The 13,957-nt window shown below is 43.7% G+C and overlaps 1 long non-coding RNA gene and 3 other non-coding genes across 5 annotated transcripts; 3 read left to right on the top strand and 1 right to left on the bottom strand.

The window, feature by feature from the left end:
- Positions 1 to 351: 351 nt before the first annotated feature.
- Positions 352 to 516, top strand: LOC130381875 (U1 spliceosomal RNA). Its single transcript, XR_008895501.1, has one exon. It is a non-coding gene; the product is annotated as a U1 spliceosomal RNA (small nuclear RNA).
- Positions 517 to 5,551: 5,035 nt separating this feature from the next.
- Positions 5,552 to 8,764, bottom strand: LOC130380344 (uncharacterized). Of its 2 annotated transcripts, none has more exons than XR_008895275.1 (2): positions 8,152 to 8,764; positions 5,552 to 7,343 (listed from the first exon to the last, which is right to left on the bottom strand). It is a non-coding gene; the product is annotated as an uncharacterized LOC130380344 (long non-coding RNA). The 2 variants fall into 2 exon arrangements; XR_008895276.1 differs by lacking the exon at positions 8,152 to 8,764 and adding an exon at positions 7,611 to 7,662.
- A 40-nt stretch (positions 8,765 to 8,804) lies between these two features.
- Positions 8,805 to 8,995, top strand: LOC130381885 (U2 spliceosomal RNA). Its single transcript, XR_008895511.1, has one exon. It is a non-coding gene; the product is annotated as a U2 spliceosomal RNA (small nuclear RNA).
- A 949-nt stretch (positions 8,996 to 9,944) lies between these two features.
- Positions 9,945 to 10,109, top strand: LOC130381874 (U1 spliceosomal RNA). Its single transcript, XR_008895500.1, has one exon. It is a non-coding gene; the product is annotated as a U1 spliceosomal RNA (small nuclear RNA).
- Positions 10,110 to 13,957: the final 3,848 nt, after the last annotated feature.

The following is a 13,957-nucleotide window of genomic DNA, read 5'->3' as shown; positions in this document are numbered from 1 at the left end:
ACGCCCCGATGCCTCGACGCAAACCATAACATCACTACCTGAGAGTACACCCGTCCGCCTGTAGACAATAAAGTGTCATTTACAATTCATAAACGCACTGTTTACAATTATTCCAACGATATTCTGTTGTTTAAGAAAGAAAAAAGGATTCTTTCTGTGGCGGGTCGATAACTCGGATCTCCAGGTTTCCTTTCGTTATGCTTCCATCACGCTGATTTCAGATTCGCCTGTCATCGTGTGACCGGTGGTCTACAGTGTTTATTAAAGTCTAGACATCTCCGAATGCTTTGCAACCGTTCTCCACGGGAACAAGCGTGGGCATCGTTCAGCCCACCTGAACGTGTACAACTCATACTTACCTGGCAAGGGAGATACCACGATCAAGAAGGTGGTTCACCCATAGCGAGGCTCAGCCATTGCACTGAGGCTGTTGCTGACCCGTGCGAATTCCCCAAATGTGGGAATCTCGATTGCATAATTTCTGGTAGTGGGGGACTGCGTTCGCGCTCTCCCCTGATCATGTTGTTCTAAAGAAATAATAGCTATGAATGGCTTCATCGCGCTGACTAATGCCGTCCATCCCACGTTTTGCAACGCTACGTTTATTCAAAAGATCACGCAAACGATCACGCCCAAGCAGTGTAATGCATTACATTCAGATGTGGAACTCTGAGTCTGGAATAACGTAGTCATTCATTCATTCATTTCTTTCATTCATTATGGATCAAATTATTGTTTCTGTACAAGTCCCGTCTCTGGCCACAGCAGCGCTCCCACTCATTATGGGTTCCTCCTGTATAAAAGTTAGTATGGACAAGACAATAATTGCTTACGGCCATACCACCCTGAGCACGCGCGATCTCGTCTGATCTCGGAGGCTAAGCAGGGTCAACTCGAGCTCATTGGCTGCAATAGAGTTCCGGGTGATGACGTTGTTGGGGCGGGGAAAACGTGGGCACCACCATTTTGGCAGTATTCGGCAGACTGGCGCTCTTGTGGTGGAGCAGACATGGTCGATAACTGTTGTGCACCAGGTTGCACAAATAAACGAGGCAAAAATAAATGTACGTCGTTCTACCGCATTCCTAAAGATGCGGAGAGGCGAGCTAAGTGGATCAGCGCCATTAAAAGAGCCAGGAGCAAGCAAAAAAAGACTGAAAAATGGGACCCCCCGGCTGTTGGATTCCGCTTGTGCAGCGATCACTTCATATCAGGTAAGTTACAGAATACAAAGCTTGGCAGCTTAGCGTCATTATTTAATAGGCTATAATTGTGGTCAGGCGCGTATCAGACGCGGGGGATGAGTACGATGCATCCCCCTCACTTCTATTGGAAGGCCATTCCATCCCCTCCACTTTTGTTCGTCAAATCCTCACAAAAATCAGCTTTTCTAATAAAAAATAGTAAACGTTCGCCTGTTGTATGCAATTTAAAATGGTTGCTATGATTGCATCCCTCTGTATCAAATGATCACTCTGTAAATCCCAGCGCTACAATTGACGTTACGTAGACTAAACAGCTCGCGCAGCCTGCAGAAAGCGCTGGCAGCGGTGCTCCCGAGACCCGACTGCCTGAGAGCTCAGCGCGGTGACCGCGGTCATTCAAGCAGTTTCTCACAGATTGCTGTGCCTAACTGTTCGTGCTGCATACTGACTTGACGCCTTCAATGAAAAGGTAGAATTGAATCACTGTTTTAGATCAGCATCATTCACTGCCTGTAATGAAGGCAACATTTTCAGGCATATTAAGCGATTAAAGCGATTAAGCGATTAATTATTTGTCATTAATAGATGCAAGGTTCATGGCTCTCTATTCAAGAGCTAGTTACCTCCTAGCATAAGATCCCATTCATTCTTCCGACGGGAACTAAGCCTACTTTAGTTTTAAAACTGTTTTATTTTTTCGTGCAATATAGCCAATGATGCCGAAAACTAAAAGAAAAAGACAGGGGACTATAGACGGCTTTTTCAAGAGAAAACAAGTAAGTTGACTTCTCTCCCTCTGCAGACACTGACGTGCTTGCAAGTTGCAAGCTATAGGCTATCTGTTTCGAGTGCTACCGCGGTTGGGATGCACAGGTTTGACTAGGGCTACAGGTAGCCTTTACGGAGAGTAGAGATCCTCGTGCGATTCGTCATTTTCAAACCTTGAGAAAACGCACTTCAATCTACAAGGTGTATCACTGAAAATATACACAAAGTATGTGTCACAGCAATCAACTTAGGCCTACTGGTTTAATGAATGTGAATGAATGCTGTGATACACGAAAATCCGGAGAATTGTGCGATTCGCTTTCTCAGCACACTTGAACGTGAAATGTCCTCAACAGTGTGTGTCAAGGGTTCATCTTGTTTTCTTAGAACATTAGAAGCATGCAAGTGCGTTCCATTCGATCAGACACGTTTTATTTTCAGTTAGGCTACTGTATAATCAGTAATACCACACCATAAACACATGAGCCCAACATTATACATAGATCATAGATAGGTCTCAGCATGAAATGGAGAACATTTGAAGTTGAACTTGACCACTGGTTTGACAGCCTGCACTCTGTGTGTCACTACATAATAACATCACTACATACAAGTAACAAACGCTCTAGCCAAATGTCATTAGAGCTACAGTTATTGAACATTCATGCAACAGCCTCAAGTGGCTTTACAAATGTGTTTTGTCTCTGCTCATTATGACAAACTAATTGTTCTGCAATCATTTTCCTGTCCAACAGATCCAGCTTGTGCTTTTGAACATAACACACGGTTACACTGTTGAGACATGTTTGTGTCATTGTACTTCGCATCCATGTTTTCAGCCTTCAGAGGCTGCTGAAGCTCCTTTCAGCTTTATCACACAGTGTGTGTGTGTGTGTGTGTGTGTGTGTGTGTGTGTGTGTGTGTGTGTGTGTGTGTGTGTGTGTGTGTGTGTGTGTGTGTGTGTGTGTGTGTGTGTGTGTATCAAACAAACACACAATGAGTCATACACACACACACACACACACACACACACACACACACACACACACACACACACACACACACACACACACACACACACACACACACACACACACACACACACACACACACACACAGTGTATCTGCTCGCATTTCTTCCATTTTGTAGGCCTAGATGTATGTAAAAGTTCATATAATTGATCATCGCTATTTGGAATGATTATTTCTTCGCCTATTCCAGAACACCCCCACTTTTGGAAAGCTTGATACGCCCCTGATTGTGGTTTCGGATCAGTTTAATACTACAGTGTGCACAGTGATCTGGGAGCGGCTTTATGAGGCTGTGCTTCTGCATGGACATGTACAGCATCATAAATCCCCTGCATGTTAATGGGTTGATGTGCAATGAGATAGATGAACAGCAATGCTGAACAGTGCGTGATACAGCCAGCACAGTTAAATGACACAAAGAAATAAGTAACACTATTTATTTAACTTCTATTTCTACTCAGGGAAGATTCAAAGTGAGCAATCAAACCCTGGTTGGATGTGTCATTTAGCCCTTTGAGTGTGGTGTATGTGATAATGCGTAGCATAGCTCAGGGCAGACATTGTAGGCATCAGCTCTAGCCAAAGGCCAGATTCAATGAAGTGGACTGAAATATGTTCCCACCTGAATGGTGCTTTGGCTGTGCAGTTCACATGCACAGTTTGTCCACATGCACCTATTCATCCCCCAGCGATTGTAGCCCAGCTTCTTTTAGGTTTTAGATTTTAGATATGTTAAGTTTAAGTCTACCTTCCTTTTTTTACGTGAACTTGCCTCACTGTTTAAATAATGTCTGCCTCTGACTCATCAATTGTTTACTTATATTCCTCAGGGCCCGAAAGGACCAAGAGGTGAAAGGGTAAGCCACTATCAAACTCATTAATTATGACAAGATGCATGACAATGCCATGTTTGCTGGATAGAAACTTTCATGAAGTTTATCGGGTTGATATATGATGACGCCGATTGACCTTTCAACTTGAATAGGCCACACCCCTTTGTTTACATCAGGCACAGCCTAAAGCCCTCCGCCGTGATAATATAACAAATAATAATGGACCAATCTCTGCTGCACGACGGCTGAAAATAACCTGAACTACAAATATTTGTTGTATATTATTTTTTTCTGACTTTGGCTCACATATCCAGAACAAATTCATATTTATCTTTTCTAAACTTTATTAACAATAATAAAACAATTTAGTAAAAGGACATGACGCTTTTATTCAAGTTGAGACCAAACCGAGCTCCACAGCCGAACAGAGCTGGGACTCTGGCAGCGTCCCAGCAGACACGGTGGCTGTGTGTCAATCAGTGGTAATCAACGGAGACTAACCCAAGGCCTTCCTCCACAGGGACCCCAGGGCCCTGACGGGAGGGACGGCAGACCTGGCAACCCCGGCCCTGCTGGGCCCCCAGGACCCCCTGGCCTCGGCAGAGTAAGTATCCTATAGGGGCCGACTTGGTCAACTGCTGGGTGGGGGGACTGAAGGTGGATGTTGGTTCTAAAATGTGACTGTGTGGGGTACTGAAGGTGGATGTTGGTTCTAAAGTGCTGCTGGGTGGGGGAACTGAAGATGGATGTTGGTTCTAAAGTGTTCCTAGGTGGGGGAACTGAATGTTGATGAAGGCCTCTCAGTAAATAAGGTTAACCGGCTGGTATATCCTATTGTAACCGTAAGGTATAGAAGCTACAGGAAGATGCTGATTTGCTGTTCATCTGTTTGATAAACGATCAAGCCCTTAAACTCACCTGACCCAAATTCTGGCACAATTATAGCAATGGAACAGACAATAACCTATGATTTAGAAAATAAGTATATTGTATTGTATGAATTTTTATATGTATATTTTGTCTCTTATTCTGGTTTTTATTTTTCACTCCAACAGAACTTTGCTGCTCAGTATGATCACAACAAAGGCGCTGATATTGGTCCCGGCCCCATGGTGAACACACACACACACACACACACACACACACACACACACACACACACACACACACACACACACACACACACACACACACACACACACACACACACACACACACACACACACACACACACACACACACACACACACACACACACACAAACTCAGACACACACACACACACACCCACACATACAAACTCAGACACACACACACACACACACACACACACACACACATGCACAAACTCTGAGACACACACACCTGCAGTTTTGTGGTAACTCTCCAACAATAACACTATGTATTCACACATACACATCACCACACAGAACTAGTATACTGCAGAAAACAGAGAGTGACTGACAAAAGAATGACAAACTGTCATCAGTAGTGACAGTTTATACTACTTTTGTTTTCACCAGAGCATCAACAGATTGTCCCCAAGACTGCAACAAGGATCCTACTGCAGAGCAAAGTCCCACCACAGTGCCTTTGAAGGAATCTACCCATGAAGAACCTGGAAACGATGTCCAGCCTGTTCTCCATGAGGAGGATCCAGCAACCCCACCATGCACCACTGAAACCTGTGGTAAACGCGTCCAATCTCTTGAGCAAGAATGCCAAGCTCTGAGGACTGAAAATATGTTGTTGAAGGAAAAAATGAATAGGACTACACTGAATGAGATGAGCTTGCATAACGATGATAAAAGGGTTCATACTCTCACTGGTTTATCAGCATTCTCCATTCTCATGACAATTTTTCATATTGTGGCTCCTTTTCTCCAACTTAAATCTAGTTTAACATGTTTTCAGCAGTACATGTTAACTTTAATTAAGCTTAGAATGAACTTGTCCTTTGAGTTTTTGGCTTTTTATTTTGACATTGACTCAACCACTGTTTCAAAGCTCTTCAAACACTGCATTAGTGTGATGCATTGTAGACTGGTGCCAAGTCTGGTGTTGTGGCCTGACAGAGAATACTTAAGAAAATCTCTTCCATATGCATTTCGAAACCGTAGCTTTGAAAAGACAGTTTGCATTATAGATTGTTTTGAAATATTTCTAGAGAAACCCAGTAGATTGCTAGCCAGTGCTCAGTGTTACTCATCATACAAATCACACCACACAATGAAATATTTAATTGCAATTTGCCCTCGAGGTTCCATTTGTTTCATTTCCGCTGGATGGGGAGGTCGCACAAGTGATACGTTTATCACAGAACAAAGTCACTTTTTATCTCATTTGCTCCCAGGGGACGTAGTTTTAGCGGACAGAGGTTGTCTGGTTAAAGAGTCCATTGAGAGATGCCAAGCTGAATTAAAAATTCCAGCATTTACTCGTGGATAGAAGCAGTTAGATCCTGCTGACTTGGAGAACACCAGACGTCTAGCCTCTCTTAGGATACATATTGAAAGAGTGATAGGAGTTCTCCGTCCAAAGTACACAGTCTTGCAAAGCACTGTCCCCATATGTTTCACGGACATAGACAGGGAAAATGATGTGGCCTACCTTGACAAGACGGTGAGCGTGTGTTGTGCACTTACAAATGTGTCTGAATCTGTGGTGTCCTTCCAGTGATGGGGATGTACAGTAAATTGAACTGATGTGACTGGCTACAGATGTGCTCAACCAGCAAATAAACCTTTGTGACTCACACTTCTTGCTTGCTTGTCGTGACATTATTTTTAATCACTCGCTATTCTGATGCGATCACATCGTTTCTCTTTGCAGATCAAGCTGCACATCCACCCATTCTAACTTGAGTTCCACCCAAACAGATATTTGTTCTGGTGTGTTTTATATGAATGACCCACCCATGTTTCATATCCCTGATTGCTACAGATATCTAATACAAATTATGGGGAAGAGAACAATATTGGTTTAACAACTGTTTATTCATAAATAACAGTACAGTATCAGCTACTACAAACAACTCATTTCACAGTCTCCTCACTAAGGTTTTCTTCTTTGGGCATTGATCACTTTTCGGCAGATGGGACATACCCACTGTTTTGGGACCCTTTTCATGCGAAGGCAGGTCTGGTGAAACTTTTTAACTGAACAAAAACCTGACGCACAGACCACCATGTTCCCTGCTTCTGGCTCAGGGCAGTAGCACCACTGTTGTTGACTATGATCAGCAAATGCTGCTGCTGCTGGTGCTGGTTTCTGTGCAGAAAAACACTTTACTGCCTAATTAACAGAAAGGTCCTTTGCAGAAAATGGGCACTTAATTTCTATGACACCTGAACCACAGCAGCTACAGGAAACGTATCCATCAGGTGAGGCCCCAATGCAGGGGTGAAATCCTGAATCCAGCTGTTCCTACCATGACATTCGTGTGTGAGAGGCGATGACGCATTTCATAGTATTTCCTTGCCAAGTCCTCGTGTTGACATCCCCAACTGAAGAAAACAACAATAACATTAGTTTTGGACAATAGTAATGCCACCCCACATTGGTACCGCCCTGCTCTTTCAAAAGGATACTACCTACTTGGTTTAACACTCCTGCTTTTTAAGAATAGTACTTCCTGGATTTACCCTCCCTGTTATTGTACCTACTTCACATTCATTTGATTGTACACCATCTGGAAATGACCATTTTACACACAGGAGCAGTTACACACTGCATGCCCTGTTTTACCCTAATCCTTCTATGCTCATGAATACCTGGTAGCCTCACTGGTGAAACTATGGGACTTTTGGGTAGCATATTTGTCTTACTAGAGACACTGCAGGCTTTCTGACGTCTGTCTTTGTGGCTGCTCTGAAGGTAGTTATATCTATCCGGATACTGCAGATCTGGGACGTCTTCTTCAGCGGAGATGCTTTTGAAAAGCACCCCGGGGGCATTGTATGGGTCGGTAATATTTAACCTATTTAATTTTTGCCTATAGAGCTCGATGTCATGCGAATTAAAGTGAGATGAGTACTCCGATGGCTTGAAAGCTTCGGCGCCGGGTCATTTTAAGGAAGCTCTTTAAGGGCGGCGCTTGATTTTACTGACAAAATGGCGTTCCGAACACCGGTGGTCACGTGGGTTCAGGAACTCGATATCATGCAAGCACTTTGTTTTCTTTTTATTTTGTTCTACACCACAATTGCATGCTTTAAACATGACACGGGGCCAACAGTAAAGGCGTTTTTTCAGCCAACTCCCTGTTAGCCAGTTTACCTTGTCATACATGGAGCAATTTAAAATGCTCCTTACCGTAGCACCAACGAGCTGTGTGGTTTTCACAGTAGGTTTTGGTCTGCCCTCTGCTTTCACTCGTAGTCAGTTCACGATAGCTGTCCAATGAAGGCGGTGACTGGCCAGAGTGTTGTGTCAAGTGACTGAAGTGCAAAATTCTACCCTATCGGTCACTGGTTCACGGGTGGGACTTATCTGCCATAAGGATCAATTGAAACGGAAAATAAACACGAGCCGCCTGGGGTTCACTCGATTTACATTGAAGTCAATGGGAATAGTGGCGCTGTTGTGACTCACATAATTGATTTCAGGAAAACAGCTCGTCTTCGTGAGTATTTCTGTTTCAAAGCACTGAAAATGGGATTGTTGTAAGATTTTTGGTTTATTTATTTTTTAACATTTTTTTGGTGAAGCACTGCTTCACCTGTAGTCTTATAGAAGCCTCCACTGCTCCAAACTCTATTTGTGAAACATGCAGACGGCCTAGTGAGACTGCCAGCAGGCAGCAGCAAAGAGATGTAGCGATCTCGGTTTATTTCTTCAGCTTTCACATACACACAAACACGCTGACAGGGTGCTTGGTCTTTTTTTTGTTTTGTCGTTGTCTGTTAAACCGCCAAGTGGAGCGACGTGTCTGGGAAGCTGTCCTCTTGGTCTGAGCCTGTGGAGGCATCGCTTCTCGGCCTTTTGGCTAAGATCAAGTGTAGTATCTGTTCTTATCAGTTTAATATCTGATACGTCCCCTACCCGGAGACCATATATTAAATTGATTTTTGGAACTGGGAGATGGAAAAGGGGCTTGCTCCGTCCACTCCACGCATCGACCTGGTATTGCAGTACCTCCAGGACCGGTGCACCCCTCTCTCACTGTGAAAAACTAAACTCCTCCTGAGTCCAGAGAGTAGTGGTGCCGAGATGATGCCTCATGAAACGTCAAAGCCTCGCAGCCAGAAGAACCATCAAAGTGGTTCGACCTCGAAGCTTCAAATTAGTACGCTAGGGACACCTAGTGGTGAATTAAATTATGATGAAAGAAAGAGTTTCCTGTGATGATGTGATGTTTGCTTCGTACAACATCACAACGTTTAAGAATTAAAGTCATTTCAGTGATACGTGTGAGTTTGCCGTTCATAAATATCTCCCGAGTTCATGGTAGAGAACAAATCATTTGACCTAGATTTTAAGTCATCCCGGGCAAAATAGATTGTCTCAGTAGCCTACTAATAATTGTAATAATAGAACTGCATGATGACTGAGAATGAGTGTGATTAATTACATAGCCATAAAAGTGATCTTGGAACTGGGTAGGGTCTTCTTTTTGTAAAAATGTGCCAATTGTGAACCCATATCGCGCAACAGCCCGAGATGAAGCCTCGAACGTCACGCGCTACGTCATTTCGCCTATGTGAATCCTACTCGATACGGAGCTTCGCTGGGGGAGGAGCCGAGGTACTCGACACACGCCCCGATGCCTCGACGCAAACCATAACATCACTACCTGAGAGTACACCCGTCCGCCTGTAGACAATAAAGTGTCATTTACAATTCATAAACGCACTGTTTACAATTATTCCAACGATATTCTGTTGTTTAAGAAAGAAAAAAGGATTCTTTCTGTGGCGGGTCGATAACTCGGATCTCCAGGTTTCCTTTCGTTATGCTTCCATCACGCTGATTTCAGATTCGCCTGTCATCGTGTGACCGGTGGTCTACAGTGTTTATTAAAGTCTAGACATCTCCGAATGCTTTGCAACCGTTCTCCACGGGAACAAGCGTGGGCATCGTTCAGCCCACCTGAACGTGTACAACTCATACTTACCTGGCAAGGGAGATACCACGATCAAGAAGGTGGTTCACCCATAGCGAGGCTCAGCCATTGCACTGAGGCTGTTGCTGACCCGTGCGAATTCCCCAAATGTGGGAATCTCGATTGCATAATTTCTGGTAGTGGGGGACTGCGTTCGCGCTCTCCCCTGATCATGTTGTTCTAAAGAAATAATAGCTATGAATGGCTTCATCGCGCTGACTAATGCCGTCCATCCCACGTTTTGCAACGCTACGTTTATTCAAAAGATCACGCAAACGATCACGCCCAAGCAGTGTAATGCATTACATTCAGATGTGGAACTCTGAGTCTGGAATAACGTAGTCATTCATTCATTCATTTCTTTCATTCATTATGGATCAAATTATTGTTTCTGTACAAGTCCCGTCTCTGGCCACAGCAGCGCTCCCACTCATTATGGGTTCCTCCTGTATAAAAGTTAGTATGGACAAGACAATAATTGCTTACGGCCATACCACCCTGAGCACGCGCGATCTCGTCTGATCTCGGAGGCTAAGCAGGGTCAACTCGAGCTCATTGGCTGCAATAGAGTTCCGGGTGATGACGTTGTTGGGGCGGGGAAAACGTGGGCACCACCATTTTGGCAGTATTCGGCAGACTGGCGCTCTTGTGGTGGAGCAGACATGGTCGATAACTGTTGTGCACCAGGTTGCACAAATAAACGAGGCAAAAATAAATGTACGTCGTTCTACCGCATTCCTAAAGATGCGGAGAGGCGAGCTAAGTGGATCAGCGCCATTAAAAGAGCCAGGAGCAAGCAAAAAAAGACTGAAAAATGGGACCCCCCGGCTGTTGGATTCCGCTTGTGCAGCGATCACTTCATATCAGGTAAGTTACAGAATACAAAGCTTGGCAGCTTAGCGTCATTATTTAATAGGCTATAATTGTGGTCAGGCGCGTATCAGACGCGGGGGATGAGTACGATGCATCCCCCTCACTTCTATTGGAAGGCCATTCCATCCCCTCCACTTTTGTTCGTCAAATCCTCACAAAAATCAGCTTTTCTAATAAAAAATAGTAAACGTTCGCCTGTTGTATGCAATTTAAAATGGTTGCTATGATTGCATCCCTCTGTATCAAATGATCACTCTGTAAATCCCAGCGCTACAATTGACGTTACGTAGACTAAACAGCTCGCGCAGCCTGCAGAAAGCGCTGGCAGCGGTGCTCCCGAGACCCGACTGCCTGAGAGCTCAGCGCGGTGACCGCGGTCATTCAAGCAGTTTCTCACAGATTGCTGTGCCTAACTGTTCGTGCTGCATACTGACTTGACGCCTTCAATGAAAAGGTAGAATTGAATCACTGTTTTAGATCAGCATCATTCACTGCCTGTAATGAAGGCAACATTTTCAGGCATATTAAGCGATTAAAGCGATTAAGCGATTAATTATTTGTCATTAATAGATGCAAGGTTCATGGCTCTCTATTCAAGAGCTAGTTACCTCCTAGCATAAGATCCCATTCATTCTTCCGACGGGAACTAAGCCTACTTTAGTTTTAAAACTGTTTTATTTTTTCGTGCAATATAGCCAATGATGCCGAAAACTAAAAGAAAAAGACAGGGGACTATAGACGGCTTTTTCAAGAGAAAACAAGTAAGTTGACTTCTCTCCCTCTGCAGACACTGACGTGCTTGCAAGTTGCAAGCTATAGGCTATCTGTTTCGAGTGCTACCGCGGTTGGGATGCACAGGTTTGACTAGGGCTACAGGTAGCCTTTACGGAGAGTAGAGATCCTCGTGCGATTCGTCATTTTCAAACCTTGAGAAAACGCACTTCAATCTACAAGGTGTATCACTGAAAATATACACAAAGTATGTGTCACAGCAATCAACTTAGGCCTACTGGTTTAATGAATGTGAATGAATGCTGTGATACACGAAAATCCGGAGAATTGTGCGATTCGCTTTCTCAGCACACTTGAACGTGAAATGTCCTCAACAGTGTGTGTCAAGGGTTCATCTTGTTTTCTTAGAACATTAGAAGCATGCAAGTGCGTTCCATTCGATCAGACACGTTTTATTTTCAGTTAGGCTACTGTATAATCAGTAATACCACACCATAAACACATGAGCCCAACATTATACATAGATCATAGATAGGTCTCAGCATGAAATGGAGAACATTTGAAGTTGAACTTGACCACTGGTTTGACAGCCTGCACTCTGTGTGTCACTACATAATAACATCACTACATACAAGTAACAAACGCTCTAGCCAAATGTCATTAGAGCTACAGTTATTGAACATTCATGCAACAGCCTCAAGTGGCTTTACAAATGTGTTTTGTCTCTGCTCATTATGACAAACTAATTGTTCTGCAATCATTTTCCTGTCCAACAGATCCAGCTTGTGCTTTTGAACATAACACACGGTTACACTGTTGAGACATGTTTGTGTCATTGTACTTCGCATCCATGTTTTCAGCCTTCAGAGGCTGCTGAAGCTCCTTTCAGCTTTATCACACAGTGTGTGTGTGTGTGTGTGTGTGTGTGTGTGTGTGTGTGTGTGTGTGTGTGTGTGTGTGTGTGTGTGTGTGTGTGTGTGTGTGTGTGTGTGTGTGTATCAAACAAACACACAATGAGTCATACACACACACACACACACACACACACACACACACACACACACACACACACACACACACACACACACACACACACACACACACACACACACACACACACACACACACACACACACACACACAGTGTATCTGCTCGCATTTCTTCCATTTTGTAGGCCTAGATGTATGTAAAAGTTCATATAATTGATCATCGCTATTTGGAATGATTATTTCTTCGCCTATTCCAGAACACCCCCACTTTTGGAAAGCTTGATACGCCCCTGATTGTGGTTTCGGATCAGTTTAATACTACAGTGTGCACAGTGATCTGGGAGCGGCTTTATGAGGCTGTGCTTCTGCATGGACATGTACAGCATCATAAATCCCCTGCATGTTAATGGGTTGATGTGCAATGAGATAGATGAACTGCAATGCTGAACAGTGCGTGATACAGCCAGCACAGTTAAATGACACAAAGAAATAAGTAACACTATTTATTTAACTTCTATTTCTACTCAGGGAAGATTCAAAGTGAGCAATCAAACCCTGGTTGGATGTGTCATTTAGCCCTTTGAGTGTGGTGTATGTGATAATGCGTAGCATAGCTCAGGGCAGACATTGTAGGCATCAGCTCTAGCCAAAGGCCAGATTCAATGAAGTGGACTGAAATATGTTCCCACCTGAATGGTGCTTTGGCTGTGCAGTTCACATGCACAGTTTGTCCACATGCACCTATTCATCCCCCAGCGATTGTAGCCCAGCTTCTTTTAGGTTTTAGATTTTAGATATGTTAAGTTTAAGTCTACCTTCCTTTTTTTACGTGAACTTGCCTCACTGTTTAAATAATGTCTGCCTCTGACTCATCAATTGTTTACTTATATTCCTCAGGGCCCGAAAGGACCAAGAGGTGAAAGGGTAAGCCACTATCAAACTCATTAATTATGACAAGATGCATGACAATGCCATGTTTGCTGGATAGAAACTTTCATGAAGTTTATCGGGTTGATATATGATGACGCCGATTGACCTTTCAACTTGAATAGGCCACACCCCTTTGTTTACATCAGGCACAGCCTAAAGCCCTCCGCCGTGATAATATAACAAATAATAATGGACCAATCTCTGCTGCACGACGGCTGAAAATAACCTGAACTACAAATATTTGTTGTATATTATTTTTTTCTGACTTTGGCTCACATATCCAGAACAAATTCATATTTATCTTTTCTAAACTTTATTAACAATAATAAAACAATTTAGTAAAAGGACATGACGCTTTTATTCAAGTTGAGACCAAACCGAGCTCCACAGCCGAACAGAGCTGGGACTCTGGCAGCGTCCCAGCAGACACGGTGGCTGTGTGTCAATCAGTGGTAATCAACGGAGACTAACCCAAGGCCTTCCTCCCACAGG

This window comes from Gadus chalcogrammus, chromosome 4 (assembly GCF_026213295.1).
Source record: "Gadus chalcogrammus isolate NIFS_2021 chromosome 4, NIFS_Gcha_1.0, whole genome shotgun sequence".
Taxonomy (NCBI): Eukaryota; Metazoa; Chordata; class Actinopteri; order Gadiformes; family Gadidae; genus Gadus; species Gadus chalcogrammus.
The sequence above is the reverse complement of the archived record's forward strand: the minus strand, read 5'-3'. Positions and strand labels throughout refer to the sequence as shown.